At 29.5% G+C, this 21,371-nt stretch overlaps 1 long non-coding RNA gene across 1 annotated transcript in view; it reads right to left on the bottom strand.

Annotated features, from left to right (window-relative positions):
* Positions 1 to 4,115: 4,115 nt before the first annotated feature.
* Positions 4,116 to 21,371, bottom strand: part of LOC147908166 (uncharacterized) — a 66,980-nt gene continuing 49,724 nt past the window's right edge. The window contains exons 2-3 of the long non-coding RNA XR_015546816.1: positions 20,487 to 20,555; positions 4,116 to 4,731 (exon numbers count right to left, since the gene is read on the bottom strand). This is a non-coding gene — a long non-coding RNA (uncharacterized LOC147908166). The remainder of the gene's footprint in view (positions 4,732 to 20,486; positions 20,556 to 21,371) is intronic.

The raw sequence follows: 21,371 nt of genomic DNA, 5'->3' as shown, positions 1-21,371 counted from the left end.
GTGCCGAATACAGATTTAGCTAAGAGTACTAAACATCTTGTTAATCATTATTTAATTTTTCAGTTAATAAATTAATTTAAGACACTACTGTAACGCCGATCATGACTCGTTAAAATAACATACGAATTATTTAAAATAAAAAATAGAAAATAAGGTTCAGAAACTTATTTAAAATATAAAATCGTAGGAATATGTGCAAAAAGCAGGTACAAAAAGCTTGTTTAAAATAAAAGATATAAAATAGTTTCCGGAAACTTATATGTGATGAATATGTTTCAATATCTTAAAATTGACAATCAAAACATTTTATAATTGGAATAATGTACATGTTTAAAAACATATATTATTATATATATTATATATGAAACATATTTATCCTTTAAATACTCACAAATACTTTCTAAAGATGCCAAAAATGTACGTAAGAACCGTTTAATAATTTTCATTTACTTGCAAAAGCGACGAAAATTAATGTATGTAATTTAAATAAAAAAATTAAAAGCGTTATTTAATATTAATTCATTATTTTAAATAACTATACACTTCTGACTTATTTCTTATTTAATATTTTATATAAGTTTCCGGAAACTATTTTATATCTTTTATTTTAAACAAGCTTTTTGTACCTGCTTTTTGCACATATTCCTACGATTTTATATTTTAAATAAGTTTCTGAACCTTATTTTCTATTTTTTATTTTAAATAATTCGTATGTTATTTTATCGAGCCATGATCGGCGTTACAGTAGTGTCTTAAATTAATTTATTAACTGAAAAATTAAATAATGATTAACAAGATGTTTAGTACTCTTAGCTAAATCTGTATTCGGCACAAATTGTTTCACGATATTAGGAAAATTTGCATTTATCTTTATATAAAGAACATATATATATATATATATATAATATTTTATCAATCTTTATTGAAGAATGGATCATTAAAAAGAATTATGAAAATTGAGAATTATTGAAAATATTAAAAATATCTCACGCGAATAATTACTAATTCGTTTAAGAGGACCATGCAAATAATATAGGATTGTGCCCGAGATGCCACAAAGCAAAACGCGAAATGTACGGCGATATCCGTTTGTCAAAATCATATAAAATACTTGAATAATTGTACTAACCGTTCAATATTTTTCAAACGCCTAAATAGGCTATAAACGCCCCCGGCGAAAGGCCGGGGGGGGGGGAGGGGGGTCGCGCGCGACGAAAAGCGGTGGGTCGCGAGGCGAAGGCGAAGGGGGGTCGCGAGGCGAAGGCATAGGGGGGGCGCGGCGCGGTGGTCGATCGTCATTCTTTTCGCTCGACGACTTCGCAGCAAGACGGACGTGTGGCGTGAGGCGCTCGCGCATTAATCTACGAAAATTGGAGATTCACGAACGCGAACTGTTAATTAATTACATAAGGATGCTCAAATAGTAATATTGCTCAAAACTAAGGTGTGTACCAGAGTTATATCTCAATCTTTATTACTCTCTTTGACGATTTACGTTCAAATAAAGATTAATAATAAGATTAATAATGTACATTCTTTAAGTAAAGATAAACGCAAACATTTTTTAAATTATGAAACAATTTGGACTAAATATAATAATGGATATAAATAGAAATATCATATATTACACATTTACAGATATATTAATTAGATATTTAAGGGCGGTATTCATAGTCCGTTCTTATTTCAAGACTGTCTTAAGTAATGTCTTACGATGTTAATACAGATTAATCTCTGATTCGTGACTTCTTAAAATTATACTTAAGACGGTCTTGAATATAAGCCCTGACTATGAATACCGGCGTAAAATATAGATGAGTTGTGTGCGTAACGAAATAAAACGTAAATCGTACAATAAAGCATCGTGTAATATTCATCGAAGAATATTAAAACGTAGTGAATAGATTATTTTACTGATTTTGTAATAGGCGTTAATGTTAGTATTTCGACAGTTAGACGGTTGGCGCGTGACCTTCGGTTGGGGATGGTACGAGGTGGCACGGAACGGCGCGTCATGTTTACGCCTAGTTATCGCGCAGTTATTATTCCCTTACCGAAGCTCGTACAAACAACGTAGCCGTGTCGCGGCTTTTTTTCACATTACTTTTTGAAATCTTTTTCGCGAAGAATGTCTAATACAATACGAAACGTTGTATTATACTTTATGAATAATTATTCATACTAGTAATCGTATTATGTGAATATTCATAAAATACAACATTTCGTATTATACTTAGCACTTTTTGCGATTATTATATGTTTCAAAAAGAAATGTGAAAAGGAGCAGTATGCGACACGGCTACTTGTTTGTACGAACGGTATCACACGAGTCATAGAAAAGCAACGTTGATATGAATACTCTCATGCAAAAAAGTCGCAATTCCTGCTTTCAATACAATTAATTCAGTTTAATAATTTAATTAATTTTTGTTTTTGTGCATCTTTCGTTACGATCCGTTAAAAAATTAACTTTGGAACAATTAATAAAAGAAACATTTCTTTCTTTTATTAATCTCTAGCCTATTTTATAGCTTCTAATCATATCTTACAGACATTATCTATGAATAAATAAAAGATTCAGCCCTTTTATCTGCTTTAACTTTTTCGCAATGATAATGATGAGGATTGCAGACGTGATATTCGTTTCTAAAAGTTAACCGATTGCAATAATAGCATAGTAATATAGCTATTTTTTACATTTTTCAGATTATCTTCCCTCTCACGGGTACACTTTGACGTGGTGAGGGGGCTCAGTACCCAGAGGATATTTTACACGAAAAGAATGATTTTTCTCAAATATCTAAAAATTTTCGGATATGTCTGAATATATATCTAGATAAATTTTTAGATATTGAGTAAAATCATTCTCTTCGTGTAAAAGTCCAACGGGGAAGCTAACGTCGCCGATTTACTTGAAAATGAACGAACCGCAGCCGGTTCGTCGCGTCGCGCGTTTCGCGAGTGCCGTTCTAGTTATTGGACTCAAGTTATAGTCCGCGCGCGATTACAGTGTATTCGCGAGTGTTTTACGCGAGTGTCCTGTGCATATTCTGAGAGGAGGTGGAGGTCTGGGAGAGACATCGGGCACTGATGGAGCAACCTGGCGGTAAATATTATTTTTTATTTGTGTAATATTAACCTTTTTTCGCTAGTTTTTAAATCATTTTATTTGACAATAATTAAAAAATGATTATTTTTAAATCATTGTTAAATAAAATGATTTAAATAATTCTATAAAATAATTATATAAAGTAATTCTATAAAATAATTATACATTCTCTAAGGTAATTATATATTCTCTAAAATAATTATTGTATATATTTTTTAAAGAAGATCTTAGCGAAAATAAATTTGTATAAAATTTTTAAATAATTTTTAAGTAACTCTCTTTTTACATAATTTAGATTTTAGATAAAAGGAGAGTTATTAAAAATAAAGTACTATATTTTTTCTAAAATAATTATATATGTATTCTCTAAAGAAAATTTTAGGAAAAATAAATTTGTATAAAATTTAAATATTTTAAAATTTTAAACAAATTTATTTTTACTAAGATCTTTAAAGAATATATATAATTATTTTAGAATTATTTTAGAATTATATATTTTATTTAAAAATGTATAATTATTTTAGATAATATATAATTGTTTTATATCTAATTAAATAATGGGTTCAAAATTCAATGCTTACAAAAATTATATTTTCAAAATTGTATGATTGTTTTTCAGCAAACTGCATGCATAAAACAATCATGTATTATCTAAAATAATTATACATTTTTTTATAAAATATATAATTCTAAAATAATTATATATATTCTCGAAAGATTTTAGCAAAAATAGATTTGTATAAAATTCAAATAATACTTTAAAATTTTTATTTTAGATAATACATGATTGTTTTATATCTAATTAAATAATGGGGTCAAAATTAAATGCTTACAAAAATTATATTTTCGTAATTGTATGATTATTTTTCATGAATTATTTTTCATGAATTGTATGATTATTTTGCATGAACGCATGTACACTGCATGCGTTCATATAGCAATTATTTTTTAAATTAATTATTATAAGTAATTTTTTTACTCAATTTTAATTTGGATTTTAATTTGTTGCAGAAGTAATTTTTAAGTAATTCTCCTTTTACATAATTTAGATAAAAGGAGAGTTACTTAAACTTTAGATAAAATAATTATATATTTTTTCTAAAATAATTATATACATATGTGTGTGTGTGTGTGTGTGTGTGTGTGTGTGTGTGTGTGTGTATGTATGTATAAAATCATTAATAAATATAAGAAATATTACGAATAAAAAATACGATTTGAAATAGCTATTAAATACTTACGACGAAAAACAAAAAATTATAAATTAAAATTTCCCGTTTTATCCAATGAAATAATTTTAAATGCTAAATTACATAGCTTTTATAATGAAAACGAAGCAAAAATGTAAGATAAAAATTATTACAAGAAAAATAATTAAATGTGCGCGGCAGATCTGAGAGATAAATAAAATTCCGGACGTCCCGTTCCGTATCGTGCACGCACTTTGACGCATTAAGAACTCGTAAAAGCGTCCATTACTCAGATATTAAACATACTCTTGGCACTTACGCGTCTTCTTGCTCATGCACAAGCTAAATTTCGAGCTAATTTTACCTTGGAGTCGTTCGTTCTCGCGAATGGTTTTGCTTAATTGCGTCGCAGCTTCACACACTTACCGTAATCTGAAACAAAAATACAAATCAATAATCATTGAAAATATTATTTTATAGTAAATAATATATGCAGAATGTATACATAGGATATCCTGCAACTATCGCATTATCTTTTAAGAACGTGTCCCTGAGATAATTTTTTTAAAAAAATCATAAAAGAAAAATGTTAAGGCTATAATATTTTTTAAATTAGTAACGATTAAGATTCACTAATCACAGAACTGATGTTTCGCTCGTTCAGACATGATGACATAATAGATAAAAGTGCTACCGCCTTTAACAAAAAAATGTCATTAGCATAAAAATGCTAATATATTAATACTATAATACTAATAATATTAGAATTATTAAAAATAATTTATAAAAATAATAATTATAAAAATTATTTATAATAATTAACATAATATATAATTATTTATAATATCTACTTATTATATAATAACTATTTACTATTTATAAAAATTATAATAATTCTAAAATAATTTTAAATTATAATTTTAAAATACTAATTACAAATAATTTTTGCAATAAAAATATTAATTACAATTAAAATTTTTATTAATTATTTTATATTATAGCTTATAATTATAATTTCTTAATAAATTAAATGTTATAATATTCTTTCATGATTATTATTTATAGTAATAAGTATTCTTTTAAGAGAAAATGTTTTTTAAAGTTGTAAATGTTTTTACTGAAAAATTTGTTGACAAAAAACATTTCAATATCATGTAAACTCGAGGAAATTTGAAATACTTCGTAAATGTAATTTTACTTAAAATATTATTTTTTTTCATTGCATTGCATTGAAAGATGAATCTACGAAATAATATAACATTATGACGAAAGTCTATTTTTTAAACATTTCTATAATATGTTTAAAGATTATTAAAGATATTAAAAGCAAAAAAGTAAATACAATCAATTAATGTGTTTTTGTAAGAAAAAGATCTATATAGAGCTAGTATGATGAATCGCAAGAGATAAACGATTTGTTTCCAAATTAAATAACCGAAAAAAAGTTTTCTTATTGGTGTAAAATTCAATTCTTTTACAACGTCATTCATGTGAACAATTTGATTATTCTAATACTTTCTATTTCTATTTCTTGCATTTATACGTTATTTAAAAAAAAATAAAAATAAATAAAAAAACCGCGTAGGCACTTATATCACATGAGTGCACTTTCGATGCACTTGGTGTATCGATGCAGTTATGGAGTGAGTTTTTGCGCGGCTTTACAGCGCATTTTTAGTGAGAGGTCGGTGGGTTGTCTTGCATTACATGTCCATAAGTCGGCCGTGTATGGCGTTAGATAAAATAAAGTACGATGCACTTTAGTCGATGAAGACGAAACGCGGAAAACTCATGGTGATGCAACATCGCAGTATACATCGACGATCAATTTTTCTCGATATGACTTTCCATTTAATGATATTGAATTAGATATATGTATACAACATCATCGTTATTATTGGATAATCAGATAATAGCACGATACTAGATATAGTTATCGCTACTTTTGCTATTCTAAAATTTTATTTTCTTTAAAATTTTTTTTCAAAATAATGTCATTCCTTTTCATAAATTATATTTTAAGCAGTATAAGACAGACGTTTCTATTATTTTTCATGAAATCGTTTATTCTTTGTGATATTTACATTTCTTTTGTGGCGCTTGTATTGTCATTCCGTTGCAAACTTGTTGAAAAAAATTATAAAATGTAGATATTAATTAAGATATAAAATATAATGTGCATTGAAAGTATAATCACAGTAAATCATTCGCTGTTCAAAACTATATGAAATACGCAATCTATTACAAATGTTCAAAAATAATTTTTGAAAATAATTTCAAAACGAAATTGGAATTCACAATTGAAAATAATAATCAATCTTTTCATTTCAAAAAATATTAAAACAACAAAATAAAATTATAGTAATTTTAATTGCTCGACTTTTTACATGAAAGAGGATATAAACATTTCTCGCGAAGCAACGCACGGTATATCGCGCCCAGCTTTATTATACATGTTAGATATTGCAATTGTTCAAAACACGCGCAGGTTTACGTTGTTGCGTTAGTCAATTTTCGCTTCGGCAAACAGCCTTGTATTTATAAACGCGTTGATATTTTCGACCGTCATAAAGCAAACGTAATACCACGCGGGATTGCAAAGTGAGAGGAAAAGAGAGAGGAGATTCGCGATTTTGATAAAAAGGTTACGCGTCCATTTTAATCGAACCGCGAGATTGCAATCGCGGGTGCACCGAGCTATCGAGTTTTCCGCGAAATATTAAATGCAATGCGTATGCAATCGTATCGACGATTCGTGTTACAATTGCATTTATTTTTATGGCAGCGCAGAGACACCTCGACTCACAAACATTCTCGATTATACTCGTTAAATATAGAAGAATAAAGGTAAACAGAGAGAGAGGGAGAGAGAGAAAGAGAAAAAGAGAGAGAAAAGGCCATCAAAAAACATTGAATACTTTAACTGAAATATTTTATTATCTATTTTACCCTCTTTTCTCCGACTTATATTTGAACTTTATATTTTTTGTTTTCTTTTTCGTTTTATTTTAAATGATAAGACATTTGTTTCTCTTCTCAACCTAACTCTTTTTTTATAAAATGTTATTAATTCGCTAATATAATAAAAAATATGAAAAGAGTAAAAATTATCATCTTTTGCTACTTTTTCTTCGTCTTCTTGTTTTTTTGCGCTGGTGATAAAAGGAAAGGAGGAAAAGATTTCTTCAATTTCTGCGGGTATTTGCAATTCAGACACGGACGTCTTAGATCGCGTTTGGATAAGACGCATGCAAAAAGCAGTATCTATTTGCGTCAGAACGCTCTTACTAGACCGGAGGGCAAGCCTCAAGCAATCCTTCCACCCACATTTGGGCGAGGGGATGGTTCTTCTTCACGCGCGTTTACAAGGCAGATCGTATGCAAATCTCTAGCGGCTTAATTACGCGACACGCCTTCTATATGAGGTCTCAGATCGCACGTAACGCGAACCAGAAGCCAATATATATGGTCGACGATAAGAAGAAACTCTCATTCATGGAACGCTGTTCGTTCTTTCACGTTAGATATCGATCGAGAAGCGAAGACATCAAATAATTGAGAAATCGAATAACAAACAAATCTGATAAAGGTGGCAGTAAATTATATGCTTAGAATAATGCATTTTCCTTAATATATTCCATTTGCTCGGATATTGACTTTCCAGTACCTTTAAAATCTTATATCCTAAAAGACTTTTTCAATTATCGTATAAATAATCTAACGATGCACCATTATCATCAGTATAATGTAACAATGACACGAAATAATAATAATAATATAAAAAAATCAAATTTTACATTATTAGTTATTGTTATTTACAAACCACCCGATATAACCACCCGAACGCTGTCACGTAATGAACGCTTCCAAAGCATCACATGCGAATCTTACATTTATCTTCCTCCTTCCAACCGACTAATCCGTAGCGGATGGCTCGTTCGTTCAAAGAGAATAGCGTTTAGGTTTCCATAGCGCAACAATATTTGCATTTTCATGACGTAACGCCAAAATGTACCAGAGAAGGCGACGGTGAAACAGAATAACAAATCACGCCCGAATACTTGTTTTTAATCCTTTTGTGCGCGATAAACTGTCAGGAAAATATGACGAAAATAGGATACTGCAAAGTTTAAATGCGATTTACATATGTTTTTCCGATACGATTCTCAAAGTATACTATAAATAAATCATTGTGTAACTTAAATAATCTCGACCGCTATTCCAGACCAAATTTAAATTGTAAATATAAAATATGTATAAATAAAGAGAAATTCTCTTTACTTGTCTGTATATTTTTATGCATTAGTTTTATAAGTTCATTTTAAAATATATGAGCTTTTAATTTAATTATTAAAACGTGTCAATCTTCACTATGTGTCAATATAATATATAAATTATATATATCCAATATATTATAATAATTATTTTAAAAATCAGATGTTTTAACAATATATGCAATTTTTATTATATTTTATATTAATTTAATATTATATCCTTTTATTTTAATACACACATATATACATATATGTATATTTATTGAAATTGATAAAGCGGAGAATTATTTGGAGTTACCTGTAACAAGTCTATTATGGTCATGAAATTCTACTTAATTCGATTCTCTTTAATTGTAAGTTCGATATTTGAATGAATTTAATATTTTTGAAAATATTAATTAATTCATAAAGTTTTAAGTACCTTACAGATACAATCTGTCAGAGTTACTTGAAGGTATTAATATTAACGTTATATTAAACTCTATAATAATCTACGTAATAAAACGTTTAACACATAAGACTTTTAGTGTGCATTAAGTTCTGCGAGTGGAAAGCATTATTCAACTTAAATTGGTTAATATGACACATCGCAGACGTGGAGTTTAGCGCCATAATATCACTTTACAATATAATTCAAACTTATAGATATTGTAAATACTATTGCAGCATTTAGTTTTATTTTATGTATATATGTATGTTTTATATGTGTGTCTTACTAAATTGCATATAATTAAAAAATTGATTTTTTTATTCATCTGAAGTAAACGAACTTAAAACTGATTTTATTTATAGACTATTGAAAGATAATAGAAGTAATTTTTTGACAAATCTGAAATTTTCCACAGAAAAATAAATAATAAGAAAAAAGGGATCTATTCCCACATATACATATTAAATTCTTAATTAAAGATTTTAGAATTGATAAATTTGAAACTGGACATTCGAAAGTATCATTATTTTTATACATTTTCTAAAAGTTAATTTGCAATTCTTTATCTCGTTGAGCCATAATTCAGACACTAATATTTTTTTCTTTGGACATTAGTATTTTTTTAAATTAAAATAAAAATCGTGATTTTAGTCACAATAAATAGCTATACATCCTTATTTCATATGAAATGTATTGAAATAAATCTATAAAAATTATTTATATTTAAAGTCCTCGAGAATCATTGACTTTATATTGTGGAGATTAAATGTAAATCGATCAATCAATACATTGATTAAACGTTCTTGAGAAACGAATGCAAACTCGCGCGAGTGGAAATTTATTCGCGCGTAAGCGACAAAGTTTTAATCCATGATGAAAATAATGAAACTTTGAGGCAAAAGTGCACTTTTCCTTCTAATTTTCTCGTTGGGTGCCAAATCGTCGCGCGATAATTCCACTTCCACAGCATGAGCAGAAGCTGCGAGCTTATCGGATGCGATTATCTTTGTGGTTCACCCAAAGATCTCGTTTTAAGCTAAAGAGATTTCCGATTAATTACAGACAATATGTGGAAAATAAAGGAAAATTGATTTTCGCGAAGCGTCGCATTTAAATAACATAACTGTACGTTTTAAGATTATTCATACATTTACATACATCATTATGTATGTAAATTATTGATTATTTTCATATATGAATTGTTACATGTTAATTATTAATCAGTGATGACGGAAATGAATATGTAATCATTATACGTGTATCAGTTTAACATGTAATAAAAAAGCCGAATTGTTGCTAATAACATAATAGCAGCTAATTATCATAATCAATAAAATAGAAAAGATAATAAAATAATGTAATGCATTATTAACAGGGCGTACTATATGTATTTTACAATAATTATAATTATTATTATTGATAATAATAATATGCAATTGTAATTATTATAAAAGGCACATGCATATATCGCTCTTTTACTTCAAAAGTGAATTAATTTAACTTCATAAAAAATCACAATCATTTCAATCGAAATTGTCACAACTCATATAAAGAATGATTTTTTTTTAAGAGTGCGATATTTATTTGATTAGTCAATTTTCTATCAAGTAAAAAATAATTTTTTTTTCTAGTAAATTTAATTTTTTTAATCGCATTACTTTTAAAATATGAGAATGATACATTCTATTACAAGTTGCAACTTAAAAAATATATATAAAATATTGAAATTGAATATTTTACTGATATAATAATTAATTCAAATTTATGTCTCTTATTATAAATTATAAACGCATAACAAGTTAAGAGAAGACAAGAGAAGAAATCTATAATAAATTGATTTTAATTTTACTGAATTTATCTTACGTGGAAGAAGAAAATATTTATAAGTTGCAATTATAGAAAATCAAATTAAATTTTAGTGATATAATAATTGACTTAAATTTATGTCTTGATATATATGATAAGAGAAGACATAAACGATCAATAATTAATTATAATTTGACTCAATTTATCTTCTACAGAAGAGAGAAATATTTATAGCTAATTAGGAAAGGATCTGATTGCTTGAGATATTCTTTTCTCAGAAAATTCTGTATTTTTTTTCTAAATTTTCCAATAAATTGTCAAAATATTTTCATACTCATTATGACATTAAATTCACGTGATCAGAAGATGCATGACTACAAAAGGATTTCTTCAAATTATGATTACATATTCTTTTTCTAACAATCTAACAGCAATGAAATTACAGACCTGTGAGAAATGCACAACGCAAAGTTATATACCGGGTGTTCCGAAACTGTTCATTTAATAATCCGGTGGCTTGATCCCGGCAATAATTTCTTGGGCACCGAGGTCAGATCTTAATCTAATAAATGTACCACGAAGGCACTACCATTATTTCTCGTAATTATCTGCCGCAATGCAATAATGTTCCTATTGTTGAAAAGAGACTTATCGCGAGAAATATACGACCGCACGATATAATACGTGCTACCTATGACTTAAACCGTAATCGCGAAGGTTATAGGTAACAAGAGAAATACCTCTTCTTATAAAAAATGCAGTGATACAATAATATAATGAAAATGAAAAATAATAAAAATGATTCATATAAAAAAGTCTTGTTAGAAGATGTAACAATAAATAGTTATGTAACGTATTACAATTTCAAAGAAGTTAATGTAAAAGCATTAATGTAAATTAAAGTTAGCAGTTGAAAAGTATTAATAATAATGATACACAATATTAATATAATTATAATCATATAATATGGCACAGAGAATTATTCTCTGTTCACTAAGATAATAAACTGTTAAAAATACAACGAACAATTGATATAAATAAATTATAATTAATATGATTTGATAAGATTTAATTTTATATATTTCATTTATGTAACTGATGAACTGCTTATAACTGTCTTATGTAATCGCTTATTCAAATATTGTAAATTACATTTACAAACAGTTGCATGTAGTTACTTAAAATTAGTTGAACATGCTAAATAAAATTAATTAAAGTTAATTACAAGCAGCAGCTTTACTCATCTAGCAAATAACAAGGGAAAGTCTATTAAGCATTACCCCGTTGTTGTTAACAAATTAGCGGCGCGTCATATTAACTCCGAAAGTTCCGCTGTTACAACGTGCGCGCTTTGTTGTTTGTTCAAACGTCGTTATCGTCGATCGCGCGAAAAGTTGCAAACAAATCAAGCTCGCAAAAACTTTGCGACGCAATTTCATCACAAATTTAATCTAGACTCTTTATACTGTCATTATTAGATAATTTACATTGACCCTCACACATCAAATCAATTCCTATATCAAGTTAGTAACACTCAAAATGCCTTTTACTAACTCTTGCCAAAATGGCCAATTTATATTAATCCTCTCTTTCATAATAAACTTTTTTAAATTTTGTACTTTAATTTTTTAAATATACATTTAAAGGATTAATGTAAAAGTAAAAATATATATCCGTGAAGAAGCACAAAAAATGCAGGTTGAGAGAGAGAGAGAGAGAGAGAGAGAGAGAGAGAGAAAGACAATTGCCATATTTTATTCAGTTATTTTCGGATTATTGAATTATTAATAATAAACTGCATTAATCTTCGTGGAATATTATCCACCGCGATACAACGCGCTTTATCACAAAATATAAAGTCAACAAACAATGCGAATTTCGTTTCCTTATTTCCTGTGAAAATCCCGGTGTAGCGAGGGAACACAAAGCAGCGGATTTTACGTGTCCGACAACATGGCCGTCGAGGGAGAAACATAAAGTTTACATGGCGGGCGCCGCAGCCGATACGGAATTATTTACTCACGAAGAAAGTATTCGCGAATTTTACGAATCATAAGTGTCTGAGATTTTTTATCTTGGTACGCCATTATTAAATATTTATGAAAGAACGAGTGTGGAATATTCTAACACAAACGTGGACATACTTATAGTTCTTATAAATATACATCGCGACAGACAATGTCACGTATACCATACCACGTATTCTATACAATGTATAAAATAAAAAATACAGTTAAATGTTACAATTTCTTTTTCTCAATTTCTCTTTCAGTAAAAATAAATAAAATTGCAACAAACGCAAGCCTTATATTGTTGATTGTATATTGCTAATGATAGACAATGAGAAGTATAATTCAACTAAATTAACTAACTAAATTAACTAACTAAATTAATTTACGTTATTAATTCAGAAAGATTAATAATATACGTTTGTTAAATATGACGTATGTAGCTTAGCTACAAAAAACTTTTATTAACGAAAATGTAGTTTTGTGTACTGTATCCGGTACGGAAGGTGATAAAGGGTCAATTCCTCGTTTATTTGTACCGATTGGATTTTCGAATCAAGACTTCAATCGATCCCTCGGCTAGCTCAATCGCGTCCCAAGAGGAATACCGCTCAACTAACGGGAACAAGTAAGACACAGAACGGAAGATTTAAACAAGATTCACCTAAATTGCGAGCTGGATTTTTTCCCTCGTTTTCTTTGCCACATTGAGTCATTCTATCGTGTCAGAATTTGCATTTTTTTATACTCTTGTTATCATCTCGGTCCTATTCATTCTTTACAATGTACTTTCAGAATTTTTTTACATAACAATGCAAGCGGATTTATAATATATGTGCAATATAATATTTTAATCATTTAATATATCTATAATATATAAATTAATTTAATATAAATGAATAAATACTGAGTAGTTTCTTGAACAAAACTGAAATACTTGGGATTAACTTAAAACACACTGAATCAAACATCTTTATAGATTTTATCATTTCTATTAAATAATTAACTTATAATTTATTGTATAAATATGTAATGAATAATATCTTTCCAAACTGTAAATCTACTGAATTTTGGTTTCAAGAGAACGAAGCTTTATTCGCTGAAATTCGACAGATAATATAAAGACTATAAGTAGATAAAAACATCTTATTTCTCCCTCGATTTCATGAGAAAATTTTATTTTGATAAAATTTTTACAATTTAATTATTAAGATATAACATAAAAACAATTATAAAAATCTCATTTTAGTCAAAGAGAAATATTTTTTGAAGAAAAATATATATTTTGCACAAATATATTACAAGATAATGAGGAATAGGTGCGTATATTATAACTGTTTGCATGGATATATTATGACTGTTGGCATAGATTAATTATCACATATTTAGTTCTTCGTTACTTGAAGTACCTATGAGATTAGCAAATCATTTCTGAAGAGAATGAGTCACGACGTAAAGCTGAAAGTTACAGGACGCAACGCATACGCTTTTCATTAGGACGAGAATGAAGAAGGGCGGCGCGTTCCATCATTGCACGTTATATGAGCTGCGCCTCGCGGGGGATGAATATAAATAAGAACATTAATAAAACCATAACCCACAAGCAATATCAGCTAACAGGTTAGACGCTCTCGAGGTTTAAAGTCATTAAAAATTTTTTCTAATAAAATCACATATTAAAATCTAAAATCACGAACTAACCACATTGAAAACACCTCGCGCGTGAAGTAATATACTTGAAAATATGAAAACTAATAAAAAAGTTTAATTGCTGACACGGTGGATAATACGAATAATCTTCGACAGTACAATGAAAAAAAGTACCAAAAGATGATGAAACTTGTTCGAAGCCCAAAAAATTAAATACAGAAAAAACGTCTAAAATAATCAACGGCATTAAATCTAAAATTACAAATCTGAATTGTGCCACGTGTAATAATAAATGAGAATGAGGAAGGAGATACGAAATGCTGACACGTAAATATCCGCGCAGCCAATTATTATTAAAAGTAGCGATAATAAAATACACCAGAAATCGACAAGATGATCAATCAATTCCAAGGGGAAGTTAGATCGAAGACAAACCCTAAGAAACTTCTGTTAACATCTATCGGCTTTATGATCGCGACTGACAATGAGGCCATAACTCTGATTTAGTAAGTTAATCCCTTTAGCGGAAACACGAACAGGGTCGGGCCCTTCCCGCCTCTACCCCTTTTAATTAAGAGCGCAATCATTCTGTCGTAATCCAATACCGAACTCGCCCTGTCCATCGCAATTTCTCCCCGACTCGCCAGTCCTAAAGTTAAATTTCCCGTGAAATAAAAACACCGCCGCATAGTGTCGTACGCCTCTACCCCCCCTGTCCATCGTTCCCATCCTCTAAACCTGCCTTTCATTGGAAATCGCTTTTTAATCGCGTTCTCGCAAAGCGCCAAACTTTCGCGCGCTTTTAAGTAGTAGAGCCGTTCGATTTATCCGCCACTTCAAAAAATACTTTTATTTAGTTTGCAATCCAAGCGTTATTTAGTGTAACGTGACTTCAAACGGCTGTATATTCGTTCTTGTCGCAGACAGGGAGAACTGTTGTTAGGGAGAAGTTGTTGGGTACTTTATACGCTGTGAAAATGCATCCGGCTGAAATACCAAAGAACTCGTAGTTCCAGAGATTTGTAAACCTTCGTCGAATTCGCTTAATGTAAAATGAGAAAAGATCAACTTTAAATTCTTGTAGCGTTAGTATCATTAAAATAAAGATTACTCCTAAAAGGTTATTTTAAACATTTATATAAAGGAATCATTGAAATTTTAAGAAATTAAGAAATTTCAAGTCATCAATATATTTAATAATAATATAAAAGTTTGAGAAAATAAATTTAACCCATAATTTTTAAGATAAAATGTCAGGAAAGTTTTAATTTAAAAATAAATTCATCTTCTCTATATTTGCGAAAGATTTTAATAACAAGATGCTCCTATCTTATGCTTTATTTTTTATGGATTTATTCATTTATTAATTTATTAATTTACTTATCATATAAAAGATAATGTATTTTTTCTTTTTATGTTTTCTTTTGTAAATATCTGAAAGGTATTTAAAACATAATATAGAGAAATTTAGTTTAAATAAGAACAATGGAAAATAAATTATTTCTTTCATTATCATATACATTATCATATACATGGAAATGATATTATAGTTTTATTGAAATATTAAAAATTTAGCTGGACAGTTCTAAAAATAATTTTGTTGAACTATCAAAATAAATAATTATTAGAATGTTCAAATATTCAATGTGGAATATCAATTTTTTGCAACGCCGCATATCATGCTTGAAACTTCTACGTACTTATTTTGATGATTCAACAAAATTATTTTCAGATCTATATTCAGCTAAATTTTTAGATACTTCAATCGTTTTTTCATGTACGTAAACTTGATTTAATTTAATTTGTTATAATAAAATAGTTAATAAAAAAATAGTCTTACTCATTTAAATAAATTATGAAAATATGAATGTTACAACTTTTTATCGTAAATACTTAAATTACAAAGAGCCATTTTGTATCTTAAAAGGAACATTATGTTAGAATGTCGAAAAATGGGCGATCCCTTGAATTCTTCAAGAAGCTTTTCTCTGCGGTGAAGATCGAGCGATGCATTATACCTTTCGAAACGGGTAAAAATGCGAAGGATCAAGCGTCCGAATTGCGCGTCAGCTGATTGAATGGCAACCGGTGACGTTACCGAAAGGCACCGCGCCACGCGACACCTTCGCCGAAATATGAGGACATAAATTCCCGCTACGAGGTTGACCTCCAAATGGCTACCATTAAGCACCCCGAGATTCCCATTTCGATTTTAAAGTATCGAGATCATGATCGAACGATCCTTAATGGCTCCCATACAAAAGAGGTGTCACGATCAGTGATCCGAACGCATTCATTTTTCGTGCTTCAACACGTACCCAATAACTCTTAAACTAAGATTTTAACTCTCAGAGAGAGAGAGAGAGAGAGAGAGAGAGAGAGAGACTGAAAAAATGTAATTTGAAAATCGACATACGCGTTTGAAAGAGATAGAAAATAAAAAAATTAATTCTTAAATTGAAAAAAGACAATTGAAGAATTGTGAAACTCGACGAAGCAACAAGCTAGAAGTTTAGGGAAACAAACATTAGGTAATATATAATATTTTGCGACCAAAAGATCTCGGCACTTCTCCAAATGTGAGAAGCCATGTAAATGCGGGAGAAGTTCAACATTTGCAGATCTCTAGATTACGAGTCTAAGAAACTTATGTCGCTCTAAAATTCGACAATTGCTAGACTTTCCGTTTAACGATCCACGAATAATAAGCATATTCGCCAGCCTGAAAACGACTTCCAAATTTCGAAAACTAGAAACATAAACATTAAATTCATTTTGGATGGTCTTTAATTCTTACACCCACACATGGAACAGTGAGATACAATTCTATATATACATATAATTTTATATATCACGTAATACTGAAAGCTTTTTGCCAGAGTCCAATTTATAATTAGCGAAACATGTATAATTCAAGACTTTTTTCATTTATAATAATGTCGCAAATTCAACATACAAAATAAATATAACTTTATTCCAAATATTGTCTTCAGTTATAACACAACTATCTCCCATTTCTTTGACAACTGCAAACGTGATACTGAAAGCTTTGCCAGAGTCTAATTTATAATTAGCAAAACATATATAATTCAAGACTTTTTTTATTTATAATAATTTCGCAAATTCAACATACAAAATAAATATAACTTTATTCCAAATATTGTCTTCAATTATAACGCAACTATCTCTCGTTTCTTTGATAATTGCAAACTCAATCAACTATAAAAGGGGAATGATCAAAATTTTATTTTGAAAAAAATTGGATGTTTCAGTTATTCCGTCGCGTTGCCAATCTAAGTAACAACTTGTGAAAAGCAACGCAATTAGACTAAGTATTGGTGATGATCACCGCAGCGCGAGCACGCACCTCCGCGACGTGACCGGCGTCCGGTCCGATCCGAAAGAATCGCGAGTCCATCCACGTAACATAAAATATAGTAAATCGGGCAGAGAGTAATGCCCGGCTCGTAAATAACATGACATATGTTCGTTGGAGGCACGGCTGGCATGTACGCGTAAATCTCCTGGTCTCACAGATCGATAAAATGCCGCTCACTCGCTCGTTCACTCGCAGGAACGCGCGACGCGGTCGCTTCTGGCCGCTGCACTCGCGATCGCTCGATCATTTGCTCCTAATAAATCAGGTGAGTGTTAACGAGTACAATTAACAAACACATTTTTTTGTTTCCTCGTTGCGGTATGAAATTAGGTACGGCGCTACGTGAATTTAACCAGCTTATTTTTTAAGCCACGCGGCAAATTAGACATGTAATTGTGCATGAAACTTGATGGTTATATCTACCTTTGAGATTTCTGACTCTACGTTACAAAATATTGGTGTTATAAATCAAAGATGTGTGCATTTTAAATTGATTGTTCATAAAAAAATAAAGACTCTTTTTCTTATTTTTGCCAAATATCAAACAAAATATCAATGTATTTATCTCACTTTAAGTTCCAAAAGTGTACACTAGTTTAACCACAGATTCATAAATTGTATCGTCATTTTTTTATGAAGCTAATGATTTGTTTTCTGTAGCTGAATTATATACTTTTGGATCTAAAGTGAAATAGATATATTTGAAGTAGATGTGTTTGGAATTTGGCGAAAGTTCTATATGTGCAATGCAGGAATAAAAAATAGATCTTAATATATGTATAATTAAAAATCGTACAATACAAACTATAATATATTATTAAACTTGAAAACATTACATAATGGAAACGTGGCTTTTTAAAAAATTTCAGATATTTTTGAAAATTGAATTTTGCGGAATTACGATTAAATAACCGAAGAAACGTCCAATTTTTTCCGTGTATAACCTTCATCATTTCGCTTTACGAAGTTTCAGCCGATTTTGCAATTATCGAAGAAAAGTGGGGACAATTGCATTTGACTGCAACAAATCACTGTATACTGGACCGGAAAAAGTACAAGAAGAGAGAATAGCTCCGGAAGCGCGCGCAATATCAAGTCTCACGTACGACAATTTGGAATGATTATGCCGAAATCGGTTATTCGCCAAGAGATTGACAAGCGTCGAAATGTTGTTAAAAAACTGAAAGTAATTAAAGAATGTCTCAGAATTTCGATCGAGAGAATATATATTAGAAATCATTTTTTCCTTGATAAAAAAGAGAAAAATTATTTTCCACAATTTCTCAAATTTGTAGCACTTAACATTTTAATAATGAAAATTTGAAGTGGAAATTCCACAAAATAAATATCGTTTCAATTAACAAATAACGTTTTGTTACTGACTTTGATTCCTAAAACACATTAATTTGCGAAAGAATCGATCTTTTCACAGAAGTTTATAATCCAGAATTTATTTTTATAACGTCTGTTCATATTTTCAATAACAAAAATCGACTTTAATTTATTTTAAAAAAAATATATATATATATATATATATACCAACTTTTTGCCAATTCAAACATTCTCTGCATATACATATTCATTCATTTCACGTTTAAGCAGTCTTTTAATATTCCTATCGGCACCGCCACATCCGTATATTTGATGAACTTTATAATTTGTGATAAACAAATTCTGAAAACTCAATGATTATACAAATTTACGTTTAATAAATTGTCGAGTAATTTAATAATTATATTGCAATCTCATCGCAAAAGTATTTATAATTGCAACATCAATTATTTACAATTGTGTTGTTCAATTAGCAATTTTAATTCGTTATCATTTTTCTCGAGACTAATTAACTGTTTGACATGATGGTCAATTCTATAAATTCAGCGAAATCACAAATTCTGAAATAATTTGTATGGTACTATATTTCTATAGAAGTTTTCCACAAGGAAACGTTCTGAGATCCTATCATCGTTAAAAGCATGTAATTAAAATTGACGAGCAGCAATCACGAGTTAACAAGGTACCAGTGCAAAACTATATCTCATTCTTTCCTCGTCGGCCCACTCTCGCATTTTATACTAACGCTAGCTTCTCGATTGACTTGATCGAATTTCATTATATACGCAAAAGAAAAATCGCGATGGAAAGGAAAAGACAGATATTTTTATATCGTAACTAAATTGAATGATTAACTTTTCAATGCGATGTTAAACAAACTAAAAGTTTAAATGTTATTTAAACTAATGCCAATGTATTGAAGAAAAAAACCTTATCAACAATTATGTATTCACTTATTGGAATTTATACAATTCCTTTATTGTTATGCTTAAAGTACATTGATGCACGATAATATTTCATTGTAAGTCGAAGTGATTATGGGTGTTCAAATAATTATAATTGGCTGCGCATTGACGAGTTTAAATTTACACCGAACTTAGCATGTACAATCGCGCGAATTAGAGCGTGTTCTATTTCGTGCAATCAATTGCCGGTATATTACCGCGATACGTCGCACGTGCAATTTCTGTATTAGATTATGCGATCGTGCCGTGATTAATTGCGAGTTGCAGTTGTACGCGCAATTATTACTCAGTGGAAAACAGACAGAAATATATCTATATATTGCGATTTGTGTTAAAACTTACTTGTGAATCGCTGACTTCGGACATGCACGATCCACGCACTCAGTCAGGAGATCGATCCCCACCTCGATGCTGAAATGAAAAATACAGATTGATGTAATATAGCATTGAACCATCAATATAATAATAACGCAGAAAAATGTTTGATTAAATTAATTGGGATTCTGATGGAAAATGAATGATCCAGAATTCTGGCTAAATTTGCTAGATTTCTGGTTAAATCAATTGAAATAGTCAACATTTGGAATTTCGTGATTAAATCTAGAATTCTAATAAATGTAACCAGAAATCTAATAGAATACTGAATCGTTCTGAATTAACTAGAATTCTGAATCGTTCATTTTCCATCCCAGAATTCCAGTTAATTCAATCAAACATTTTTCTCCATAGTATAATTTAGATATTGTATTCCGATTAAAATAAAAATTAATTCTAGAAAAATATCATCTTTCTATTTCTGAAATAATTCCATGTTTTAGTTTCATAGTATCAAATCTATTTCAATATTAAGTAAATAGCGAAAAGAAATGATATAAATTATTGAAATATATTTTTAGAATCATTAAAATTGTTCAAAGCGGTATTTATGCTTCTTTTTATGAGAAAAGTTAGACTTTTTTTATGTATTTTGTTACATATGTTCTACTTATTTCAAAAAGCGCAGGGAATTAAAATCAGCAATAGTCCCAGTCTATAAAAAAAAAGTTATTTCCGCTTCTCTCATTTAAATGTTACGTCGTTTAATCTTCGCCAAATTCTTTGTGTTAACAACCGTAAAACGTTTCGCCTCGAAGTACTCACTTCGACATAAATCCTCTCCGTTAATTGCACCGTACGATCGCGCGAGTAATTTAAACTCGTCCGCTCACCCCGGTTGGCGGCCTGACG

The sequence above is a fragment of the Acromyrmex echinatior genome, chromosome 11 (genome assembly GCF_024713525.1).
Source record: "Acromyrmex echinatior isolate Ae372 chromosome 11, ASM2471352v2, whole genome shotgun sequence".
NCBI classification, from domain to species: Eukaryota; Metazoa; Arthropoda; class Insecta; order Hymenoptera; family Formicidae; genus Acromyrmex; species Acromyrmex echinatior.
Note: the sequence above shows the minus strand (reverse complement) of the source record. Positions and strands in the feature narration are given on the sequence as shown.